This window comes from Chiloscyllium plagiosum, unplaced genomic scaffold (genome assembly GCF_037043375.1).
Source record: "Chiloscyllium plagiosum isolate Xiang-an unplaced genomic scaffold, Cpla_swu_hap1 HiC_scaffold_40, whole genome shotgun sequence".
In the NCBI taxonomy this organism is placed as follows: domain Eukaryota; kingdom Metazoa; phylum Chordata; class Chondrichthyes; order Orectolobiformes; family Hemiscylliidae; genus Chiloscyllium; species Chiloscyllium plagiosum.
Window position 1 is genome coordinate 32,517,110 of NW_028270178.1, and position 20,321 is coordinate 32,537,430.

The window sequence follows — 20,321 nt, forward strand, 5'->3', positions numbered from 1 at the left end:
AGTATTTTATTTAAAGTAAGAATATATTTATTCTGAAATAAGACTTTACCCTGCATCTCACTTGATGTATCCCTAAGCCTAGTAGTATTTCAGTTCATTTCACCTAGCTCAGCTCTCATATCTACGTTTTTGCACCATGTTTAAGCTTATAGTTTGTTTTACACCCATTCTTCTCCCTTTTAAACAGGATATAAAACTGAATCACTTTTGTGGTTGCTGCTGGAGGTATTAACTAATCCCATCACGTTACGCAATACCAAGTTTAGTACAACCTGCTCCCTCGGTGATTCCAGAACAAGCTGCTCTAAGAATCTCTCTCAAAAGGATTTTATGAATTCCTCTTCCTTGCTACTACTGCCAGTTTCTGTGTAGATTAAAGTCACCCATCACTATTGCTGTTCGATATCAAAAGCAAACAATATTTCTTCTTGTACCTCATTGTACTTACTGTTGGAGCCCTGTGGACTACTCCCACTATTGACTTATTTCTCCTACTATACCTGATCTCCACTTAAACTGAATCTATATGCTGATCTCATGAACTAAAATCATATCTAACAAATGTCACCTTGATTAACAGCACAACACCTCCACTTTACCCGGCTTCCTATTCTTGAATGTCATGCATTTCTCAACGTTCAAGACTCAATCCTAGTCAGCCTGCAGCCAGGTCTCCCTATGGCTATCTGATCATATTTATATACAAAGCCATAAGCAGCATAGGAGACATTTTTCCCCTCACCTAGGAGTTAATAATCAGGAAGGGGGCAACTAGGAAGTGAGCAGATTTAAGGTAAACAGCCGAAGGTTGACATTTGAGGAACACTGTTTGCATCAGAAAGTGGGAGAGACCTGCCTTAAAGGATAGTACAGACAGATACAGCATATTTTATAACTGGCACCTCATGATTCAGCACTCTTGATAAACTCGGCAAAAATTATATACCTGAAATACCAGAAGTTTACTGTATTGTTGCAATCTCCGCTGAGGGTATAAGTGAGAAGGCTCTCTGTCAGTAAGTTAAGGCAAAGTTACACTATTATTTAAATGATTTATGTTGTGAATAAAGTATAACAGTGATGTGTATACCCTTGCATTATGTTTTCATTACTTAGAATGTGTTCTTATGGTGATTATGTGGACCTCTTAATCGACTGGAATATTTAATCAATTGGCATACTCTTGACCCACAGATGCTGGCGTCTCTCAGTGGTATATATGCACTACATAGATTGTTCACTAAATCTTGTAAGATCTGTGTTCTCTCTACTATACATAATGTGTAATGTACAAAAACATTGTATATTGGCATCAAATCACACATTATTTCATATTTACACTGGATCTGGTTTGATCGTTTGTGCAAAAGGTATGGAAGTGAAATCTTATCCAACAGTTTTACTTTTTTTGGTAAACTTTTAGTTTGAAGGTACCCATAGGAATCATACCTTCGTTTCCTCTTTCTTTATCCTTCCATGTGGAGTTCTGAGGTCTGTGCTGGGCAGCAACTTCCAAAACCAGAGGTCAGGGGTGGGGCTGATGAATGGCACACATAGGCCCACATCGTGTCTGGGTACACTGATTGTAACAACTTTCAAAAAGGGAATGAATTAAATAAACCTGTTATCTGACACGTGGTTCAAAGACCCACACAGGTATACACGCCATGTATGTGACTCTATAACAGCCACATTAATGTCATGAACAGCGTTTTGGTGGATGGTGATACATCTGGAGGAGGAGGAGGAGGAGGAGGAGGAGGAGATGTCGAGTAAAAAGCCCTTACCGATCACAAAAACGTCAGAGGTGGTAATCAGAGAGGAGACAGGACCTCAGTCACGAGCTGACAGTTGCAAACCATTCCTGAAACACAAAGGCAAAGCTCAGCAAGGTCGGTGTTGTTTTCCATCAACACCCTTGTCAAAGCCCACCTAACTCAATACAATCCCTTCGGGGAGGAAACTTATCGACCCAACCTGGGTTACATGGCATTCCAGACCCACAGAAAGGGAGTTGACCCTTGACTGCCCTCTGAAATGGTCACTTCAAGGGATACTCATGAATGGTCAAAAATGCTGGCCAGGACAGTGACACCCATATCCCATTAAAGAAGTCAAATTAAACATTCACAAGCCAGAGTGAAAAAAAAATTCTCATCAGTCCAAAATGGTCACTGCAAGATCCTCCACAATCTATCATCCAATGCTACAATATAAAAAAATTTGAAATCAGCATCCCTGACTTTATGACCAAATCTCTTAACAATATAATCTACTCCAACCATACAAATCTCTCCATCCCTAAACTCCTTCAGTACCTAAAACCCTCCCCATCTGTGTACCCTTCTACCCCCCCCATCACCTCACACCCCTACCCCTCAAACACCGCTCCACACAAACACCACCTCCCTCCCACGACACCGTTCACCCACACAGCCCTTCAACCTCACACCCCACCCCCCCACCTCACTCCCTCACCACCCTACCCCTCAAACACCGCTCCCCACACACATCAACCCCCTCCCATGACACCGTTCACCCACACAGCTCTTCAACCTCACACCCCACCCCCCCACCACCTCACTCCCTCACCACCTACCCCTCAAACACCGCTCCCCACTCACCTCTCCTCCCTCCCTCCCACGACAGCCCTCATCCACACAGTCATCCAACCTCACACCCTTATCCCCATACCTCACACCCCACCCCAAACTCACTCCCACCCACCACACCTCTCCGACCTCACACGACTCCACCCCAACATCCTACCCCTCACACACACCTCGACCCCTCAAACACCCCTCACCCACACACCCCTACCCTCAAACACCCCTCACCCACACACCCCTCCCTACTAACCCTCAAACACCCCTCACCCAAACGCCCCTCACCCCTACCTCTCAAACACACCTCACCCACACGGCCCTCCCCCCTCCCATGATACCCCTCACCCACACGAACCTCCCCCCTCCCGTGACACCCCTCACCTACATGCCCCTCCCCTCCCGTGACACCCCTCCCCTCCCGTGACACCCCTCCCCCACTCGCCCCTCCCGTGGCACCCCTCACCCACTCGCCCTCCCCTCCCCCTCTCGTGACACCCCTCACCCACTCGCCCATCCCCGCATGACACCCCTCACCCACTCGCCCATTCCCTCCCCACCCGTGACACCGCTCACCCACTCGCCTCTCCCTTCCCCCTTCTCCCGTGACACCCCTCACCCGCCCGCCCCTCCACACCCCCCACCCGTGACACCCCTCACCCGCTCGCCCCTCCACACCCCCCACCCGTGACACCCCTCACCCGCTCGCCCCTCCACACCCCCCTCCCGTGACACCCCTCACCCGCTCGCCCCTCCACACCCCCCTCCCGTGACACCCCTCACCCGCTCGCCCCTCCACACCCCCCACCCGTGACACCCCTCACCCGCTCGCCCCTCCACACCCCCCACCCGTGACACCCCTCACCCGCTCGCCCCTCCACACCCCCCACCCGTGACACCCCTCACCCGCTCGCCCCTCCACACCCCCCACCCGTGACACCCCTCACCCGCTCGCCCATCCCGTGACACCCCTCACCCACACAAGCCTCCGCCCATTCCCCCCCCCACACCCACTCCCCCCCATTCACACCCCCTCCCCCCATTCCCACCCACACACCCCCTCCACCCATTCCCACCCCCACCCCCCCATTCACACCCCCACCCCCCACATTCCCATCCCCCTCCCCCTACATTCCCATCCCCCTCCCCCTACATTCCCACCCCCCCTTCCCCCCACATTCCCACCCCCCCTTCCCCCCACATTCCCACCCCCCCTTCCCCCCACATTCCCACTCCCCCTTGCCCCCACATTCCCACCCCCCCTTGCCCCCACATTCCCACCCCCCCTTGCCCCCACATTCCCACCCCCCCTTGCCCCCACATTCCCAACCCTCCTCCCCCACCCCCAACATTCCCACCCCCCTCCCCCCACATTCCCACACCCTCCCTCCCACATTCCCACACCCCCTCACCCCACATTCCCACACCCCCTCACCCTCCCCCCACTCCCAACATTCCCACCCCCCCTCCCCCCACATTCAAACCCTCCACCCGCAACCCTCCACCCATTCCCACCCCCACACCCCCTCCTCCCATTCCCACCTCCACCCCCCTCCCCTCCATTCCCATCCCCAACCCCCATTCCCACCCCCACCCCTCCCCCCCGTTCCCAACCCCCTCCCCACCCCTCCCCCCCCGTTCCCAACCCCCTCCCCTCCCCCCCGTTCCCAACCCCCTCCCCTCCCCCCCGTTCCCAACCCCCTCCCCCCATTCCCACCCCCACCCCCCCATTCCCAACCCGCTCCCCTCCCCCCCATTCCCACCCCCACCCCCCGTTCCCACCCCCACCCCCCGTTCCCAACCCCCTCCCCGCCCCCCCATTCCCACCCCCACCCCCCTCCCCCCCATTCCCACCCCCCTCCCCCCCATTCCCAACCCCCTCCCCTCCCCCCATTCCCAACCCCCTCCCCCCCATTCCCAACCCCCTCCCCCCCATTCCCAACCCCCTCCCCTCCCCCCCGTTCCCACCCCCACCCCCCATTCCCAACCCCCTCCCCTCCCCCCCATTCCCACCCCCACCCCCCATTCCCAACCCCCTCCCCTCCCCCCACATTCCCACCCCCTACCCCCACCATTCCCACCCTCCTCCCCCTCCCCCCACATTCAAACCCCACCGCCCCCCCCACATTCCCACCCCACTGCCCTCCCCCCCATTCCCACCCACCCTATTCCCCCCCACCCCCTCCCCCCCCATTCCCACCCCCACCCCCTCCCCCCCAATCCCACCCCCACCCCCTCCCCCCCCACACACCCCTCCCCCCATTCCCACACCCCCCTCCCTCCATTCCCACGCCCACACCCCCCCCATTCCCACCCCCTCCCCCTCCATTCCCACCCCCTCCCTTCCCAACCCCCCCTCCCCACCCCTCCCCCCCCTCCCCCCCATCCCACCCGCAACCCTCCACCCATTCCCACCCCCACACCCCCTCCTCCCATTCCCACCTCCACCCCCCTCCCCTCCATTCCCACCCCCACCCCCCCATTCCCACCCCCACCCCCCCATTCCCACCCCCAACCCTCCCCCCCGTTCCCAACCCCCTCCCCTCCCGTTCCCAACCCCCTCCCCTCCCCACCCGCCGTTCCCAACCCCCTCCCCTCCCCTCCGCCCCCAACCCCCTCCCCTCCCCCCGTTCACAACCCCCTCCCCTCCCTCCCCCGTTCCCAACCCCCTCCCCTCCCCCCCGTTCCCACCCCCACCCACCATTCCCAACCCCCAACCCTCCCCCCCGTTCCCAACCCCCTCCCCTCCCCACCCGTTCCCAACCCCCTCCCCTCCCCACCCCCTGTTCCCAACCCCCTCCCCTCCCCTCCGCCCCCAACCCCCTCCCCTCCCCCCCATTCCCAACCCCCTCCCCTCCCCCCCATTCCCACCCCCCATTCCCAACACCCTCCCCTCCCCTCCCCCCCATTCCCACCCCCCATTCCCAACCCCCTCCCCTTCCCCCCCATTCCCACCCCCCATTCCCAACCCCCTCCCCTTCCCCCCCATTCCCAACCCCCTCCCCTCCCCCCCCATTCCCAACCCCCTCCCCTCCCCCCCATTCCCAACCCCCTCCCCTCCCCCCCATTCCCAACCCCCTCCCCTCCCCCCCATTCCCAACCCCCTCCCCCCCATTCCCAACCCCCTCCCCTCCCCCCATTCCCAACCCCCTCCCCTTCCCCATCCCCCTCCCCTTCCCCCCCATTCCAAACCCCCTCCCCCCCATTCCCAACCCCCTCCCCCCCATTCCCAACCCCCTCCCCTCCCCCCCGTTCCCAACCCCCTCCCCTCCGCCCCCGTTCCCAAACCCCTCCCCTCCGCCCCCAACCCCCTCCCCTCCCCCCCGTTCAAAAAAATTTGAAATCAGCATCCCTGACTTTATGACCAAATCTCTTAACAATATAATCTACTCCAACCATACAAATCTCTCCATCCCTAAACTCCTTCAGTACCTAAAACCCTCCCCATCTGTGTACCCTTCTACCCCCCCCATCACCTCACACCCCTACCCCTCAAACACCGCTCCACACAAACACCACCTCCCTCCCACGACACCGTTCACCCACACAGCCCTTCAACCTCACACCCCACCCCCCCACCACCTCACTCCCTCACCACCCTACCCCTCAAACACCGCTCCCCACACACATCAACCCCCTCCCATGACACCGTTCACCCACACAGCTCTTCAACCTCACACCCCACCCCCCCACCACCTCACTCCCTCACCACCTACCCCTCAAACACCGCTCCCCACTCACCTCTCCTCCCTCCCTCCCACGACAGCCCTCATCCACACAGTCATCCAACCTCACACCCTTATCCCCATACCTCACACCCCACCCCAAACTCACTCCCACCCACCACACCTCTCCGACCTCACACGACTCCACCCCAACATCCTACCCCTCACACACACCTCGACCCCTCAAACACCCCTCACCCACACACCCCTACCCTCAAACACCCCTCACAACCCCCTCCCCTCCCTCCCCCGTTCCCAACCCCCTCCCCTCCCCCCCGTTCCCAACCCCCTCCCCTCCCCCCCGTTCCCACCCCCACCCACCATTCCCAACCCCCTCCCCTCCCCCCCGTTCCCAACCCCCTCCCCTCCCCGCCATTCCCAACCCCCTCCCCTCCCCCCCCATTCCCAACCCCCTCCCCTCCCCCCCCATTCCCAACCCCCTCCCCTCCCCCCCCATTCCCAACCCCCTCCCCTCCCCCCCCATTCCCAACCCCCTACCCTCACCCCGTTCCCACCCCCATCCCCCATTCCCAACCCCCTCCCCTCCCCCCCGTTCCCACCCCCACCCACCATTCCCAACCCCCTCCCCTCCCCCCCATTCCCACCCCCACCCCCCATTCCCAACCCCCTCCCCTCCCCCCACATTCCCACCCCCTACCCCCACCCCCAACATTCCCACCCTCCTCCCCCTCCCCCCACATTCAAACCCCACCGCCCCCCCCCCCACATTCCCACCCCACCGCCCTCCCCCCCATTCCCACCCACCCCATTCCCCCCCACCCCCTCCCCCCCCATTCCCACCCCCAGCCCCTCCCCCCCCATTCCCACCCCCTCCCCCCCATTCCCACCCCCACTCCCTCCCCCCCATTCCCACCCCCACCCCCTCCCCCCCATTCCCACCCCCACCCCCCCATTCCCACCCACACACCCCTCCCCCCATTCCCACCCCCTCCCCCCCATTCCCACCCCCACCCCCTCCCCCCCATTCCCACCCCCCCATTCCCACCCACACACCCCTCCCCCCATTCCCACCCCCACACCCCCCTCCCTCCATTCCCACGCCCACACCCCCACCCTCCATTCCCACGTCCACACCCCCCCCCCATTCCCACCCCCTCCATTCCCACCCCCTCCCTTCCCAACCCCCCCTCCCCATCCCACCCGCACCCCTCCACCCATTCCCACCCCCACACCCCCTCCTCCCATTCCCACCCCCACCCCTCCCCCCCGTTCCCAACCCCCTCCCCTCCCCACCCGTTCCCAACCCCCACCCCTCCCCACCCCCCGTTCCCAACCCCCTCCCCTCCCCCCCGTTCCCAACCCCCTCCCCTCCCCCCCGTTCCCAACCCCCTCCCCCCATTCCCACCCCCACCCCCCCATTCCCAACCCGCTCCCCTCCCCCTCATTCCCACCCCCACCCCCCGTTCCCAACCCCCTCCCCACCCCCCCATTCCCACCCCCACCCCCCGTTCCCAACCCCCTCCCCTCCCCCCCATTCCCAACCCCCTCCCCTCCCCCCATTCCCAACCCCCTCCCCCCCATTCCCAACCCCCTCCCCTCCCCCCCATTCCCACCCCCCATTCCCAACCCCCTCCCCTTCCCCCCATTCCCAAACCCCTCCCCCCCATTCCCAACCCCCTCCCCTCCCCCCCCAATCCCAACCCCCTCCCCTCCCCCCCCATTCCCAACCCCCTCCCCTCCCCCCCCATTCCCAACCCCCTCCCCTTCCCCCCCATTCCCAACCCCCTCCCCTTCCCCCCCATTCCCAACCCCCTCCCCTCCCCCCCCATTCCCAACCCCCTCCCCTCCCCCCCCATTCCCAACCCCCTCCCCTCCCCCCCCATTCCCAACCCCCTCCCCTTCCCCCCCATTCCCAACCCCCTCCCCCCCATTCCCAACCCCCTCCCCTCCCCCCCCGTTCCCAACCCCCTCCCCTCCGCCCCCGTTCCCAAACCCCTCCCCTCCGCCCCCAACCCCCTCCCCTACCCCCCGTTCCCAACCCCCTCCCCTCCCTCCCCCGTTCCCAACCCCCTCCCCTCCCCCCCCGTTCCCAACCCCTTCCCCTCCCCCCCGTTCCCAACCCCCTCCCCTCCCCTCCCCCCCGTTCCCACCCCCACCCACCATTCCCAACCCCCTCCCCTCCCCCCCGTTCCCAAACCCCTCCCCTCCCCCCCATTCCCAAACCCCTCCCCTCCCCCCCATTCCCAACCACCTCCCCTCCCCCCCATTCCCAACCCCCTACCCTCCCCCCGTTCCCACCCCCACCCCCCATTCCCAACCCCCTCCCCTCCCCCCCGTTCCCACCCCCATCCCCAACCCCCTCCCCTCCCCCCCATTCCCAGCCCCACTCCCAACCCCCTCCCCTCCCCCCACATTCCCACCCCCTACCCCCACCCCAACATTCCCACCCTCCTCCCCCTCCCCCCACATTCAAACCCCACCGCCCCCCCCCACATTCCCACCCCATCGCCATCCCCCCCATTCCCCCCCACCCCCACCCCCTCCCATTCCCACCCCCACCCCCTCCCCCCCATTCCCACCCCTCCCCCTCCATTCCCACCCCCTCCCTTCCCAACCCCCCCTCCCCACCCCTCCCCCCCATCCCACCCGCACCCCTCCACCCATTCCCACCCCCACACCCCCTCCTCCCATTCCCACCTCCACCCCCCTCCCCTCCATTCCCACCCCCACCGCCCCCATTCCCACCCCCACCCCCTCCATTCCCACCCCCACCCGTTCCCAACCCCCTCCCCTCCCGTTCCCAACCCCCTCCCCTCCCCACCCCCCGTTCCCAACCCCCTCCCCTCCCCCCCGTTCCCAACCCCCTCCCCTCCCCCCCGTTCCCAACCTCCTCCCCTTCCCCCCCATTCCAAACCCCCTCCCCCCCATTCCCAACCCCCTCCCCTCCCCCCCCCATTCCCAACCCCCTCCCCTCCCCCGTTCCCAAACCCCTCCCCTCCGCCCCCGTTCCCAAACCCCTCCCCTCCGCCCCCGTTCCCAAACCCCTCCCCTCCGCCCCCAACCCCCTCCCCTCCCCCCCGTTCACAACCCCCTCCCCTTCCCCCCCATTCCCAACCCCCTCCCCTTCCCCCCCATTCCAAACCCCCTCCCCCCCATTCCCAACCCCCTCCCCTCACCCCCCCATTCCCAACCCCCTCCTCTCCCCCCCGTTCCCAAACCCCTCCCCTCCGCCCCCAACCCCCTCCCCTCCCCCCCCCGTTCACAACCCCCTCCCCTCCCCACCGTTCACAACCCCCTCCCCTCCCTCCCGCGTTCCCAACGCCCTCCCCTCCCCACCGTTCCCAACCCCCTCCCCTTCCCCCCGTTCCCAACCCCCTCCCCTTCCCCCCGTTCCCAACCCCCTCCCCTCCCCCCCGTTCCCACCCCCACCCACCATTCCCAACCCCCTCCCCTCCCCCCCGTTCCCAACCCCCTCCCCTCCCCCCCGTTCCCAACCCCCTCCCCTCCCCCCCGTTCCCAACCCCCTCCCCTCCCCCCACATTCCCACCCGCTACCCCCACCATTCCCACCCTCCCCCCACATTCAAACCCCACCGCCCCCCCCCACATTCCCACCCCACCGCCCTCCCCCCCATTCCCACCCACCCCCTCCCCCCCCATTCCCACCCCCTCCCCCCCATTCCCACCCCCACCCCCTCCCCCCATTCCCACGCCCACACCCCCCTCCCTCCATTCCCACGCCCACACCCCCCCCCATTCCCATCCCCTCCCCCTCCATTCCCACCCCCTCCCTTCCCAACCCCCCCTCCCCACCCCTCCCCTCCCCCCCATCCCACCCGCAACCCTCCACCCATTCCCACCCCCACACCCCCTCCTCCCATTCCCACCTCCACCCCCCTCCCCTCCATTCCCATCCCCACCCCCACCCCTCCCCCCCGTTCGCAACCCCCTCCCCTCCGCACCCCCCGTTCCCAACCCCCTCCCCTCCCCCCCGTTCCCAACCCCCTCCCCTCCCCCCCGTTCCCAACCCCCTCCCCGCATTCCCACCCCCACCCCCCCATTCCCAACCCCCTCCCCTCCCCCCATTCCCACCCCCACCCCCCGTTCCCACCCCCACCCCCCGTTCCCAACCCCCTCCCCGCCCCCCCATTCCCACCTCCACCCCCCATTCCCACCCCCCTCCCCCCCATTCCCAACCCCCTCCCCTCCCCCCCATTCCCAACCCCCTCCCCTCCCCCCCGTTCCCACCCCCACCCCCCATTCCCAACCCCCTCCCCTCCCCCCCATTCCCACCCCCACCCCCCATTCCCAACCCCCTCCCCTCCCCCCACATTCCCACCCCCTACCCCCACCATTCCCACCCTCCTCCCCCTCCCCCCACATTCAAACCCCACCGCCCCCCCCACATTCCCACCCCACTGCCCTCCCCCCCATTCCCACCCACCCTACTCCCCCCCAACCCCTCCCCCCCCATTCCCACCCCCACCCCCTCCCCCTCCCCCCCAATCCCACCCCCACCCCCTCCCCCCCCACACACCCCTCCCCCCATTCCCACACCCCCCTCCCTCCATTCCCACGCCCACACCCCCCCCATTCCCACCCCCTCCCCCTCCATTCCCACCCCCTCCCTTCCCAACCCCCCCTCCCCACCCCACCCCTCCCCCCCATCCCACCCGCAACCCTCCACCCATTCCCACCCCCACACCCCCTCCTCCCATTCCCACCTCCACCCCCCTCCCCTCCATTCCCATCCCCACCCCCCCATTCCCACCCCCAACCCTCCCCCCCGTTCCCAACCCCCTCCCCTCCCCACCCGTTCCCAACCCCTCCCCTCCCCACCCCCCGTTCCCAACCCCCTCCCCTCCCCTCCCCTCCGCCCCCAACCCCCTCCCCTCCCCCCGTTCACAACCCCCTCCCCTCCCTCCCCCGTTCCCAACCCCCTCCCCTCCCCCCCGTTCCCACCCCCACCCACCATTCCCAACCCCCAACCCTCCCCCCCGTTCCCAACCCCCTCCCCTCCCCACCCGTTCCCAACCCCCTCCCCTCCCCACCCCCCGTTCCCAACTCCCTCCCCTCCCCTCCCCTCCGCCCCCAACCCCCTCCCCTCCCCCCCATTCCCAACCCCCACCCCTCCCCCCCATTCCCACCCCCCATTCCCAACCCCCTCCCCTCCCCCCCATTCCCACCCCCCATTCCCAACCCCCTCCCCTTCCCCCCCATTCCCAACCCCCTCCCCTCCCCCCCCATTCCCAACCCCCTCCCCTCCCACCCCATTCCCAACCCCCTCCCCCCCATTCCCAACCCCCTCCCCTCCCCCCATTCCCAACCCCCTCCCCTTCCCCATCCCCCTCCCCTTCCCCCCCATTCCAAACCCCCTCCCCCCCATTCCAAACCCCCTCCCCCCCATTCCCAACCCCCTCCCCCCCCATTCCCAACCCCCTCCCCTCCCCCCCGTTCCCAACCCCCTCCCCTCCGCCCCCGTTCCCAAACCCCTCCCCTCCGCCCCCAACCCCCTCCCCTCCCCCCCGTTCAAAAAAATTTGAAATCAGCATCCCTGACTTTATGACCAAATCTCTTAACAATATAATCTACTCCAACCATACAAATCTCTCCATCCCTAAACTCCTTCAGTACCTAAAACCCTCCCCATCTGTGTACCCTTCTACCCCCCCCATCACCTCACACCCCTACCCCTCAAACACCGCTCCACACAAACACCACCTCCCTCCCACGACACCGTTCACCCACACAGCCCTTCAACCTCACACCCCACCCCCCCACCACCTCACTCCCTCACCACCCTACCCCTCAAACACCGCTCCCCACACACATCAACCCCCTCCCATGACACCGTTCACCCACACAGCTCTTCAACCTCACACCCCACCCCCCCACCACCTCACTCCCTCACCACCTACCCCTCAAACACCGCTCCCCACTCACCTCTCCTCCCTCCCTCCCACGACAGCCCTCATCCACACAGTCATCCAACCTCACACCCTTATCCCCATACCTCACACCCCACCCCAAACTCACTCCCACCCACCACACCTCTCCGACCTCACACGACTCCACCCCAACATCCTACCCCTCACACACACCTCGACCCCTCAAACACCCCTCACCCACACACCCCTACCCTCAAACACCCCTCACAACCCCCTCCCCTCCCTCCCCCGTTCCCAACCCCCTCCCCTCCCCCCCGTTCCCAACCCCCTCCCCTCCCCCCCGTTCCCACCCCCACCCACCATTCCCAACCCCCTCCCCTCCCCCCCGTTCCCAACCCCCTCCCCTCCCCGCCATTCCCAACCCCCTCCCCTCCCCCCCCGTTCCCAACCCCCTCCCCTCCCCCCCCCATTCCCAACCCCCTCCCCTCCCCCCCCCATTCCCAACCCCCTCCCCTCCCCCCCCATTCCCAACCCCCTACCCTCACCCCGTTCCCACCCCCACCCCCCATTCCCAACCCCCTCCCCTCCCCCCCGTTCCCACCCCCACCCACCATTCCCAACCCCCTCCCCTCCCCCCCATTCCCACCCCCACCCCCCATTCCCAACCCCCTCCCCTCCCCCCACATTCCCACCCCCTACCCCGACCCCCAACATTCCCACCCTCCTCCCCCTCCCCCCACATTCAAACCCCACCGCCCCCCCCCACATTCCCACCCCACCGCCCTCCCCCCCATTCCCCCCCACCCCCTCCCCCCCCATTCCCACCCCCACTCCCTCCCCCCCATTCCCACCCCCCATTCCCAACCCCCTCCCCTTCCCCCCATTCCCAACCCCCTCCCCCCACATTCCCAACCCCCTCCCCTCCCCCCCCCATTCCCAACCCCCTCCCCTCCCACCCCATTCCCAACCCCCTCCCCTCCCCCCCCATTCCCAACCCCCTCCCCTCCCCCCCCATTCCCAACCCCCTCCCCTCCCCCCCCATTCCCAACCCCCTCCCCTTCCCCCCCATTCCCAACCCCCTCCCCTCCCCCCCATTCCCAACCCCCTCCCCTCCCCCCCCATTCCCAACCCCCTCCCCTTCCCCCCCATTCCAAACCCCCTCCCCCCCATTCCCAACCCCCTCCCCTCCCCCCCATTCCCAACCCCCTCCCCTCCGCCCCCGTTCCCAAACCCCTCCCCTCCGCCCCCAACCCCCTCCCCTACCCCCCGTTCCCAACCCCCTCCCTCCCCCGTTCCCAACCCCCTCCCCTCCCCCCCCGTTCCCAACCCCTTCCCCTCCCCCCCGTTCCCAACCCCCTCCCCTCCCCTCCCCCCCGTTCCCACCCCCACCCACCATTCCCAACCCCCTCCCCTCCCCCCCGTTCCCAAACCCCTCCCCTCCCCCCCATTCCCAACCACCTCCCCTCCCCCCCATTCCCAACCCCCTACCCTCCCCCCGTTCCCACCCCCACCCCCCATTCCCAACCCCCTCCCCTCCCCCCCGTTCCCACCCCCATCCCCAACCCCCTCCCCTCCCCCCCATTCCCACCCCCACTCCCAACCCCCTCCCCTCCCCCCACATTCCCACCCCCTACCCCCACCCCAACATTCCCACCCTCCTCCCCCTCCCCCCACATTCAAACCCCACCGCCCCCCCCCCACATTCCCACCCCATCGCCCTCCCCCCCATTCCCACCCACCCCATTCCCCCCCACCCCCACCCCCTCCCATTCCCACCCCCACCCCCTCCCCCCCATTCCCACCCCTCCCCCTCCATTCCCACCCCCTCCCTTCCCAACCCCCCCTCCCCACCCCTCCCCCCCATCCCACCCGCACCCCTCCACCCATTCCCACCCCCACACCCCCTCCTCCCATTCCCACCTCCACCCCCCTCCCCTCCATTCCCACCCCCACCCCCTCCATTCCCACCCCCACCCCCTCCATTCCCACCCCCACCCGTTCCCAACCCCCTCCCCTCCCGTTCCCAACCCCCTCCCCTCCCCACAACCCGTTCCCAACCCCCTCCCCTCCCCCCGTTCCCAACCCCCTCCCCTCCCCCCCGTTCCCAACTTCCTCCCCTTCCCCCCCCATTCCAAACCCCCTCCCCCCCATTCCCAACCCCCTCCCCTCCCCCCCCATTCCCAACCCCCTCCCCTCCCCCGTTCCCAATCCCCTCCCCTCCGCCCCCGTTCCCAAACCCCTCCCCTCCGCCCCCGTTCCCAAACCCCTCCCCTCCGCCCCCAACCCCCTCCCCTCCCCCCCGTTCACAACCCCCTCCCCTTCCCCCCCATTCCCAACCCCCTCCCCTTCCCCCCCATTCCAAACCCCCTCCCCCCCATTCCAAACCCCCTCCCCTCACCCCCCCATTCCCAACCCCCTCCTCTCCCCCCCGTTCCCAAACCCCTCCCCTCCGCCCCCAACCCCCTCCCCTCCCCGTTCACAACCCCCTCCCCTCCCCCCCGTTCACAACCCCCTCCCCTCCCTCCCCCGTTCCCAACGCCCTCCCCTCCCCCCCGTTCCCAACCCCCTCCCCTTCCCCCCGTTCCCAACCCCCTCCCCTCCCCCCCGTTCCCACCCCCACCCACCATTCCCAACCCCCTCCCCTCCCCCCCGTTCCCAACCCCCTCCCCTCCCCCCCGTTCCCAACCCCCTCCCCTCCCCCCCGTTCCCAACCCACTACTCTCCCCCCGTTCCCAACCCCCTCCCCTCCCCCCCATTCCCAACCCCCTACCCTCCCCCCGTTCCCAACCCCCTACCCTCCCCCCGTTCCCAACCCCCTCCCCTCCCCCCCATTCCCAACCCCCTCTCCCTCCCCCCATTCCAAACCCCCACCCCTCCCCCCATTCCCAACCCCCCATTCCCACCCCCACCCCTCCCCCCCATTCCCACCCCTCCCCCCCATACCCAACTCCCCCCCCCCCCCCCATTCCCCCCCCCACCCCCCATTCCCCCCCCCCACCCCCCATTCCCATCCCCCATTCCCCATTCCCACCCCCCATTCCCAACCCCCTCCCCTCCCCCCATTCCCAACCCCCTCCCCTCTCCCCCATTCCCAACCCCCTCCCCTCCCCCCCATTCCCAACCCCCTCCCCTCCCCCCCATTCCCACCCCCCCATTCCCACCCCTCCCCCCCATTCCCACCCCCACCCCTCCCCCCCAATCCCACCCCCACCCCTCCCCCCCAATCCCACCCCTACCCCCCATTCCCACCCCTACCCCCCATTCCCAACTACTACCCCCATTCCCAACTCCCACCCCCCATTCCCACCCCCACCCCTCCCCCCCCATTCCCACCCCCACCCCCCATTCCCAACCCCCTCCCCTCCCCCCATTCCCAACCCCCTCCCCTCCCCCATTCCCAACCCCCTCCCCTCCCCCCCATTCCCAACCCCCTCCCCTCCCCCCCATTCCCAACCCCCTCCCCTCCCCCCCCATTCCCAACCCCCTCCCCTCCCCCCCCATTCCCAACCCCCTCCCCTCCCCCCCATTCCCAACCCCCTCCCCTCCCCCCCATTCCCAACCCCCTCCCCTCCCCCCCCATTCCCAACCCCCTCCCCTCCCCCCCCATTCCCAACCCCCTCCCCTCCCCCCCCATTCCCAACCCCCTCCCCCCCATTCCCAACCCCCTCCCCCCCATTCCCAACCCCCACCCCTCCCCCCCATTCCCACCCCTCCCCCCATTCCCAAACCCCCATTCCCACCCCTCCCCCCCATTCCCACCCCCACCCCTCCCCCCCATTCCCACCCCTCCCCCCCATTCCCACCCCCACCCCTCCCCCCCATTCCCACCCCTCCCCCCCATTCCCACCCCTCCCCCCCATTCCCACCCCCACCCCTCCCCCCCATTCCCACCCCTCCCCCCCATTCCCACCCCTCCCCCCCCATTCCCACCCCTCCCCCCCATTCCCAACTCCCACCCCCATTCCCAACTCCCACCCCCCATTCCCACCCCCACCCCTCCCCCCCCATTCCCACCCCCACCCCCCATTCCCACCCCCACCCCCCATTCCCACCCCCACCCCCCATTCCCATTCCCACCCCCACCCCCGATTCCCACCCCCACCCCCCATTCCCAACCCCCTCCCCTCCCCCCATTCCCAACCCCCTCCCCTCCCCCCATTCCCAACCCCCTCCCCTCTCCCCCATTCCCAACCCCCTCCCCTCCCCCCCATTCCCAACCCCCTCCCCTCCCCCCCATTCCCAACCCCCCATTCCCACCCCTCCCCCCCATTCCCACCCCCACCCCTCCCCCCCAATCCCACCCCTACCCCCCATTCCCAACTACCACCCCCATTCCCAACTCCCACCCCCCATTCCCACCCCCACCCCTCCCCCCCCATTCCCACCCCCAACCCCCATTCCCAACCCCCTCCCCTCCCCCCATTCCCAACCCCCTCCCCTCCCCCCCATTCCCAACCCCCTCCCCTCCCCCCCATTCCCAACCCCCTCCCCTCCCCCCCATTCCCAACCCCCTCCCCTCCCCCCCATTCCCAACCCCCTCCCCTCCCCCCCATTCCCAACCCCCTCCCCTCCCCCCATTCCCAACCCCCTCACCTCCCCCCCATTCCCAACCCCCTCCCCTCCCCCCATTCCCAACCCCCTACCCTCCCCCCATTCCCAACCCCCTACCCTCCCCCCATTCCCAACCCCCTACCCTCCCCCCATTCCCAACCCCCTCCCCTCCCCCCCCATTCCCAACCCCCTCCCCTCCCCCCCATTCCCAACCCCCTCCCCTCCCCCCCATTCCCAACCCCCTCCCCCCCCCATTCCCAACCCCCTCCCCCCCATTCCCAACCCCCTCCCCTCCCCCCCCATTCCCAACCCCCTCCCCCATTCCCAACCCCCTCCCCCCCCATTCCCAACCCCCTCCCCTCCCCCCATTCCCAACCCCCTCCCCTCCCCCCATTCCCAACCCCCTCCCCTCCCCCCCATTCCCAACCCCCTCCCCTCCCCCCCATTCCCAACCCCCTCCCCTCCCCCCCCATTCCCAACCCCCTCCCCCCCATTCCCAACCCCCTCCCCTCCCCCCCATTCCCACCCCCACCCCCCATTCCCACCCCCACCCCCCATTCCCAACCCCCTTCCCCCCCCATTCCCAACCCCCTCCCCTCCCCCCCATTCCCAACCCCCTCCCCTCCCCCCATTCCCAACCCCCTCCCCTCCCCCCCATTCCCAACCCCCTCCCCTCCCCCCATTCCCAACCCCCTCCCCTCCCCCCCATTCCCAACCCCCTCCCCTCCCCCCATTCCCAACCCCCTCCCCTCCCCCCCATTCCCAACCCCCTCCCCTCCCCCCATTCCCAACCCCCTCCCCTCCCCCCCATTCCCAACCCCCTCCCCTCCCCCCCATTCCCAACCCCCTCCCCTCCCCCCCATTCCCAACCCCCTCCCCTCCCCCCCATTCCCAACCCCCTCCCCCCCCCCCCCCCATTCCCAACCCCCTCCCCTCCCCCCCCATTCCCACCCCCTCCCCTCCCCCCCCATTCCCAACCCCCTCCCCCCCCATTCCCAACCCCCTCCCCCCCCATTCCCAACCCCCTCCCCCCCATTCCCAACCCCCTCCCCCCCATTCCCAACCCCCTCCCCCCCCATTCCCAACCCCCTCCCCCCCCATTCCCAACCCCCTCCCCCCCCATTCCCAACCCCCTCCCCCCCCATTCCCAACTCCCTCCCCCCCCCATTCCCAACCCCCTCCCCTCCCCATTCCCAACCCCCTCCCCTCACCCCCACCCCCACCCCCCCATTCCCACCCCCACCCCCCATTCCCAACCCCCTTCCCCCCCATTCCCAACCCCCTCCCCTCCCCCCCATTCCCAACCCCCTCCCCTCCCCCCCATTCCCAACCCCCTCCCCTCCACCCCATTCCCAACCCCCTCCCCTCCCCCCCATTCCCAACCCCCTCCCCTCCCCCCCATTCCCAACCCCCTCCTCCCCATTCCCAACCCCCTCCTCCCCATTCCCAATCCCCTCCCCCCCATTCCCAATCCCCTCCCCCCCATTCCCACCCCATTCCCAACCCCCTCCCCTCCCCCCCATTCCCAACCCCCTCCTCCCCATTCCCAATCCCCTCCCCCCCATTCCCACCCCATTCCCAACCCCCTCCTCCCCATTCCCAATCCCCTCCCCCCCATTCCCACCCCATTCCCAACCACCTCCCCTCCCCCCCATTCCCACCCCATTCCCAACCACCTCCCCTCCCCCCCATTCCCACCCCCACTCCCCCACATTCCCCCTCCCCCACATTCTCCCCCCTCCCCACATTCCCTCCCCTCCCCACATTCCCTCCCCTCCCCCCCATTCCCAACCCCCTCCCCTCCCCCCCATTCCCAACCCCCTCCCCTCCCCCCCCATTCCCAACCCCCTCCCCTCCCCCCCCATTCCCAACCCCCTCCCCTCCCCCCCATTCCCAACCCCCTCCTCCCCATTCCCAACCCCCTCCCCTCCCCCCCATTCCCAACCCCCTCCTCCCCATTCCCAACCCCCTCCTCCCCATTCCCAACCCCCTCCTCCCCATTCCCAACCCCCTCCTCCCCATTCCCAATCCCCTCCCCCCCATTCCCAACCCCCTCCCCTCCCCTCCCCCCCATTCCCAACCCCCTCCTCCCCATTCCCAACCCCCTCCTCCCCATTCCCAACCCCCTCCTCCCCATTCCCAATCCCCTCCCTCCCCATTCCCACCCCATTCCCAACCCCCTCCCCTCCCCCCCATTCCCACCCCATTCCCAACCCCCTCCCCTCCCCCCCATTCCCAACCCCCTCCCCTCCCCCCCATTCCCAACCCCCTCCTCCCCATTCCCACCCCATTCCCAACCCCCTCCTCCCCATTCCCAATCCCCTCCCCCCCATTCCCACCCCATTCCCAACCACCTCCCCTCCCCCCCATTCCCACCCCCACTCCCCCACATTCCCCCTCCCCCACATTCTCCCCCCTCCCCACATTCCCTCCCCCTCCCCCCCATTCCCACCCCATTCCCAACCCCCTCCCCTCCCCCCCATTCCCACCCCCCTCCCCTCCCCCCCATTCCCACCCCCCTCCCCTCCCCCCATTCCCACCCCATTCCCAACCCCCTCCCCTCCCCCCCATTCCCAACCCCCTCCTCCCCATTCCCACCCCATTCCCAACCCCCTCCTCCCCATTCCCAACCTCCTCCCCATTCCCAACCCCCTCCTCCCCATTCCCAATCCCCTCCCCCCCATTCCCAACCCCCTCCTCCCCATTCCCAACCCCCTCCTCCCCATTCCCAACCCATTCCCAACCCCCTCCTCCCCATTCCCAACCCCCTCCTCCCCATTCCCAACCCCCTCCTCCCCATTCCCAATCCCCTCCCCCCCATTCCCAACCCCCTCCTCCCCATTCCCAACCCCCTCCTCCCCATTCCCAACCCCCTCCCCTCCCCCCATTCCCAACCCCCTCCTCCCCATTCCCAACCCCCTCCTCCCCATTCCCAATCCCCTCCCCCCCATTCCCAACCCCCTCCTCCCCATTCCCAACCCCCTCCTCCCCATTCCCAACCCCCTCCTCCCCATTCCCAACCCCCTCCTCCCCATTCCCAACCCCCTCCCCTCCCCCCCATTCCCAACCCCCTCCTCCCCATTCCCAATCCCCTCCCCCCCATTCCCAACCCCCTCCTCCCCATTCCCAACCCCCTCCCCTCCCCCCATTCCCAACCCCCCTCCCCTCCCCCCATTCCCAACCCCCTCCTCCCCATTCCCAACCCCCTCCTCCCCATTCCCAACCCCCTCCCCTCCCCCCCATTCCCAACCCCCTCCTCCCCATTCCCAACCCCCTCCTCCCCATTCCCAACCCCCTCCTCCCCATTCCCAACCCCCTCCTCCCCATTCCCAACCCCCTCCCCTCCCCCCCATTCCCAACCCCCTCCCCTCCCCCCCATTCCCAATCCCCTCCCCCACATTCCCCCTCCCCCACATTCTCCCCCCTCCCCACATTCCCCCCCCCTCCCCCCCATTCCCTCCCTCTCCCCTCCCCCTCCCCCCACATTCCCCCCCCTCTCTCTCTCCTCTCTCAGGGTCTCACCTTCCCTCTTTCCCTCTTTCCCTCTTTTTTTAAAAATTTCGCCTCGTGCGCTCTCGCTCCAAACCGTCTCCC

At 67.2% G+C, this 20,321-nt stretch overlaps 1 protein-coding gene across 6 annotated transcripts in view; it reads right to left on the minus strand.

Moving 5' to 3' along the window:
- Positions 1-20,321, minus strand: part of LOC122544064 (uncharacterized) — a 53,445-nt gene extending 33,124 nt beyond the window's left edge. For all 6 annotated transcript variants that reach the window (XM_087981501.1, XM_087981499.1, XM_087981500.1 and 3 more), the window contains exons 1-2: positions 20,250-20,321; positions 1,788-1,864 (exon numbers count right to left, since the gene is read on the minus strand). The gene's annotated coding sequence lies outside the window, so the exon portion shown is untranslated. The remainder of the gene's footprint in view (positions 1-1,787; positions 1,865-20,249) is intronic.